General features: G+C 38.8%; 1 long non-coding RNA gene across 1 annotated transcript; it reads left to right on the forward strand.

The window, feature by feature from the left end:
* The first annotated feature begins 1,718 nt into the window (after nt 1–1,718).
* On the forward strand, nt 1,719–3,799 carry LOC147817575 (uncharacterized). Its single transcript, XR_015436246.1, has 4 exons — nt 1,719–1,746; nt 2,106–2,153; nt 3,495–3,561; nt 3,758–3,799. It is a non-coding gene; the product is annotated as an uncharacterized LOC147817575 (long non-coding RNA).
* Nucleotides 3,800–6,047: the final 2,248 nt, after the last annotated feature.

Raw genomic sequence — 6,047 nt, forward strand, 5'->3', positions numbered from 1 at the left:
TGACTCGTGTCTGGCAGCAATTATCAAAATTTCACTTAAATGAAAATGCCAACGTTATTTTTTATTTTATTTTTTTTTTACATCTTTTAAAAGGTAAAGATAATAAAGCAGAAAGCTGGAGACTGTGAGTCACCACCTCTGTATATTTAACTATACCAACGGTAAGATGCTAAACAGCCATTAAGCCTTTGTCGCATCAGGGCGGAGAAGATAAAACATAAGCAGCACCCATGTTATAATATTGTTATTATTCTGCCTTAATGAGATGCTCCAAAATAAAACACAATGGATCTGATCAGCCCACTGTTGTCACACCAGTGTTTGTATTTGTTGTGTGACCACTGGGGGCAGACAGAGGGCACAAGTCATACAGAAATAACACAATTAACAAATAACAAGACAGTTAAATTTCATATCATCCTAAATTAGCTGCAGGCAACATCAATATTAAGAGTCGTGGAAAAGCACAGCTGTATATGTAAACTGGATTATTCAGCATCAAATACTGCAACTGCATCAGTGCTAATAAAGGCTGTTATATTATTGAATCTACTTCGCAACGTTCCTCCAACGACCACCAAGACAAAAGCACGAATCCACTGCAGTCACTTGTTTGTAAAGGAAAGGGCGTTTGTGAAGCTCATTTTACTCTTAAATAAATAAATAAATAAATAAAGTAGGCTATTTAAGTGAAAATAATAATCTTAAAGACGTGTATAAACTGTATTTTGTGAGAATAATATTGAAACATTTATTAATATTTATATTTCGTGGGGGCAGGTTAGCTTTTAATCTGTTTTAAGCAATCGTAATAATAATTCAATAAATGTTCAGAAATTTAAAAATAAAATAAAAAGGACTGTCATTTAATACAGTAGCTGGGAAATATAGGTTAAAGCCTGGCATATATCTGCTGATTATTTCACTAACCCATGGACCGTTTATATTTTTGTTATTCTATTAGGTTGACATGGTAACCCGAAAACTTTCAGCAGGAAATGTAGAAGCCAAGTAAATTTACGTCAGTGGAGAAACAAATAGTTAAAATGTACGCAGCGCAATGGCCTGTTGTTTCTTTAAATTACATACATGTGTTTTTTAGTGAGTCAGTTTTGGTGCGTTTTGTTTTGTGGGATTTGGGGTCAGATTAAATTTCTGTAAAATTGTGGGAATAATATTATTATGGTTCGGTTTATGGTTAGATTTTGGTTTCCTTCTCTGAAAGGAGTCGTTGTTTTCTGTACAAATGAAATGACATTTATTTTGGAAGGCTGCAGATTAAATGGCTCATTTTTGGACGTCGGTGGTGTTAGTTCACAGAACAGGCACAAACGAAACTGCTCAAAGGCCTTTAAAAAAATGGTATTTAGGTTGGATTTACCACTGTGCGTGTGTGCGTGCGTGTGTGTGTGCGTGTGTGTGTGCGTGTGTTTCTGTATATGTATAAATGAGTGTGTTTATTTGTTTGGAAATAAAGCTTTCTCTTATGTGCAGCTGCCACAAATTCCCTTTACTGACTGACTGACTGACTGACTGTACACACACACACACACACACACACACACACACACACACACACACACACACACACACACACACACACTTTTACGAGCCGACACAGCCCGCCATTGGCCGCCAACGGTCATGTGCGCGCGTGCAGTGCAGCATACCCTCGCGGGCAACCTCACCTCGCGCGCTCTCGGTAGCACAGAACTGCTCGTCGGCAGCCGCGCGCCTCCATGAACGGTAAACAAATTCTCTCTACATTTTGTATTTATCTCTTGGCAGAATTTCCCCCAACGAAAGGAAAAAAAAATCTACATTTGTAAAATGTATTCTTTAAAACTTTTATGTTAATGTGAAAACTGAGCTTTAGCCACGAGCTGAATTTCCCTTGTTTACTCACATCAGACTTTAACTAACGTTTATTAACGACAGGAAAAAAAAAAAAACTATTTACAGGAAAAATTAGATGCTTACAGATTTCTTCTTCCTGTTTGTGCCTCCTCCTCCGAACTTTCTCTTGTCACATTACATTTCCATCTATATATTTGTATCTGCTCGGACATTTTCTTTTTCCATCTGTTTTGTCCTGTTGATCTCAGGATGCTGCAGAGGAACATGGAGTCCAGCAGACGTCCAGCTCACATCAGGTACCAACATTTGAACTGCATTTTAACAGTCAACTGCTCCACTAGGTGCTTGTAGATTTACTGGATTGTTGTGATATTAATGTCCATGGATCGATAGGTTTTAATTTCTATGTTGAATAATAGATGAGTTTGATAGAGTAAGCAGCCTTTTACTATGATACATTAGACTCTGTTGTGTCTGCACACCGGCACCAGTGAAACGTGTCTTTTTCTGCAGCAGGTTAAACTCAGATTTATCTCTCAGCTGCAAACGAACATAAACCCTGTACGGCCAGATTTCATATTTGGAGACACAAGAAACAGATCTGCAAATAGTTGAGTTTAATGAACCCATCTCTTATGTTAAAAGAGGATTGCTGTAGTTCCAAATGCTCCAACCAAGTCACAAAGCTGCTGTCAAAGGGTTACAAGGAAACACAAGAGGGAACAGCATCATCCTTTGATTTATTTTGTGTAATAAGACAGTTATGTTTGGTCACAATTACCAGGCCTGCTGCAGAACACTTTCATTTATCTACAAATATGTCCCTGTATGAACTAATAAATACTTCAGTGTGGTGAAATACAAACATGCATTCAAGAAGAATTAAACTTGTTTAAGAATGCATGGTGCTGAAACAAGGGCTGTTTCTCAGGCTGTTTTAGATATAAAAGTAGCTTCGTGCGTCTCTTCAGCTGAAAAACGAAAAACGAACAACTAGTTATATCGTATCTGTTACGTTTTAGCTTTCTCCTCTTTCTTCATTCTGTTTTTACATAAAATCTTTTGAGGTCGGCGTAAAAGAAACTGAATTTCTTGTTCGTTCTTGGACAGATGGACAGAACAAGAACAGAAGGAATCATCTCCTCTGTGTTTTTGTTTTCATTGACGGCCTTTTTTTTTTTATGAGGGCAGCCTGAGTGTCAGAGAGACAAAGAGGCTGAAACACAGTATTTCCTCCCTTTCTGGAATTTTACATTTCTTTCCCCCCCCTCTCTCTGTGTAAGGGCAGCAGGCGGGGTGTGAGAGATAGAGGGAAACAAAGACAGTATTTCACTGGTGCTGCTCAGTTGAACTCAGCTGGCACTCAATATTTACAGCCTACTGCAATGCGGCAGGGAATCTGTGTGTGTTTGTGTGTGTGTGTGTGTGTGTGCTCGTGGTGTGTGTGAGAGAGAGAGAGAGAGAGAGAGAGAGAGAGAAACAAAGAGACAAAAGGAGATAGGGAAGATAGTGAGGCAGAGAATGAGACAAACATTGTGTTGAAGTGTGAGACAGACAGAAAGACGTGAGACAGGTAGAAACAGACAGTTAAATGTGTTTGTGTCCTCTGTTTATTATAAAACACGCATGTCTCTCAGTCCCTGCAGGACGGTGCACACACCTCAGACTCAGACGGACATTTATAAAGAAGAAATCAACCTGCAGGTTTGTCCTGAGCCTGATTTTTTGTTTTTAAAAAAAGCACATTTATAACCAAACAGGCACAAAACAGAGCACAGTAGAAGTTAAGAATAGATAATGTGGGATGATGATCATTTCTGTCCTCACCATCAACATTTTATTAAGCTCATTCTGATGCATTTAACTGATAACGTGTTTCTTTTATTTATTCATTTTTCAGAACTGACACAGCTCGAGCAGTTTATCCAACGTGACGCCGCTGGATTTTCTCATCTGACACAGGTAACAAAGAAGACGAGAACATGGTTCACAAAACCAAAAACACAATAAGTAGTATAATAAGTAGCCTATGTTCTGTCACATTGCACCATTGTGATTAAGTGGCTTTAAATCTGAAGTGGTGATTTGGTTAAACTGTTGTTGGACCTTTAGGTAATTGTATCCCATTTTAAATGTCTATACCAGGAGTGCTGTTGTCAGTATGAGCCACCAGGGGGCGGTAACGGTCAGAAAACAGGTGACGCACACTGCAGATGCTGCAAAAAGCAGATTACCTCCCACCTCTGTTACAGGGATCAGATTTTTTTCTTCTTTACCTGCATCGTGGAGGCGTATTTACATTATAATACAAATACTGAGGCACAAATAACTGAAACGAATTCATCCTAAAACTATAGATTGTCTGTTATCAAAATCATAATGAGTCTAGATGGAACTGCTGCAGTAGTGGATCCCGTCATTGGCTTCACATTGGGGCAAAAGACGTAGTTCTGTGTCCGTCTTCTGAACACTAGATGGCGCTACAGCCTCGGGGATGATGTTCCAGACAATAGCATCAGAATCAAACCTCGGCTAACGACATCATCTTCCCCCTCACCCTCGGGTTCATTAAGCTTGGGGGTCATGAGAACTCTCCTCTCCCAGTTACCCTGAATGCACTCCGAACAGAGCGACTTTATCCCCCTCTGCTGTGCCGGGACATTTTTATTTGGCTGCAGCAGCTAGGAGGCGTTATTAGGCAGGACGCCAAGCTAAGGCGACATAAATCAAAGGTTCAAGTGACTTGTGGTTTAAAAAAAAAAAAAACAAGAAAAAACCAGCGGTGACACTTTGTTAATTAAAGTAAAGATAAAGAAAACGTATTAGTTTACATTGGAGGTCTTGGATATATAATATATATATAACATATTTGCTGCGTTGTAATAATAAATCACCAAGAGCACAAAATATGATTTATGATTTTATTAAAATTGCATGTGAATGCGTCTTATTTAAATTTTATTTTCCTAGAGACAAATGGCTAAATTAATTTGCATCGATTAAATTAAATGCCAAACGGTTTTGCTATCATTATTATTGTTATCATTATTATTGGCCTGTATCTGCTAAGTTTTCATTTAGTAATCATTGTTTTTAGTTCTTTTTCTGTGCAGGTTTTGGTGTAATATTGTTCTGACACTTAAATGTCCTCAGCAGCCGCAGAGCTGCTAAAGCAAACGAAGCGGTGTCCAGTTTGACACACAGCCACACACACAGACCCGCGGTGTGTTTTCACAGAGCCCGTTTATGGTTTTATTGCTCTCCATTTACGGAAATCAAAGCAGGAAACAAATGCTCCAAGCAGCATTCCAGAAACATCCGGAAAAATGCAAACAGCGTCGGGTCTCTGCTTGTTGTGGAGGAAAGAACTGCAGTGAAAACCACGCGGGGTCTCGACAGGGTGACAGCACGCAGACTGCCCGTTTTACGCACAGAACATATCACTTTTACGCACAGATTCTTTATTCTCGGTTCAATAAATACCCAACATTACTTTAAAAAAACATGTTACCCGTGATTATTACAACAAACAGAAAGCCACAGTTTGATTAAAATAGGCAAATATTTGGATTTAATCTCCAAAAACCACAAAGAAAAAGTATTTTCTTTGATATTTTCCAAAAAAACAAAAAACCCTTATTCAAAAAAAGGCTAAAAATAAAACTGAAGAGAAGAAAAATTGCAACCACTAAAACAACTGAAGAGTAAATAAGTTAAAATGAAAACAAAAGGCACAATTTCAAATCTCCAACAGCGCAAAACCCCAGAGATTAGAGGGTTTTTTTCTTCTTTGGCGCCATTATCGAATAAAGTGGCTCTCGGTGCAGGGCCTAATAATTTATGAACCCGCGTGTGAGCAGCGAAAAAAAAAAAAAAAAAAAAAAAAAACTGAGCACGTGACGGTAATAAAGTGTGTTTTATTGCCGGCGGTTTGACAAGCCCCAAAATATAACTCAGAGAGAATAGCCGACAGGCGGCCAGATGGGATTGGTAGCCGATATTTGTCCGAAATCAACAGAATGCTCTTTGTTTCGCTGAGGGAAACAACGGAGACGGTTCCAATAATCAGCTTCGATCCGCTCCAACGGGATTTTACAGTAACGAACGATCGTGTTTTAACGCGAGATCAGAGCAGAACAAGTAAGTGTGTCTTGTTTTCATATTTGGCACAGATATGAAGTTATGACTGT

The sequence above is a fragment of the Seriola lalandi genome, unplaced genomic scaffold, assembly GCF_002814215.2.
Source record: "Seriola lalandi dorsalis isolate HSWRI2012SDOR001 ecotype SW California unplaced genomic scaffold, Sedor1 jcf7180002054937, whole genome shotgun sequence".
Lineage (NCBI taxonomy): Eukaryota > Metazoa > Chordata > Actinopteri > Carangiformes > Carangidae > Seriola > Seriola lalandi.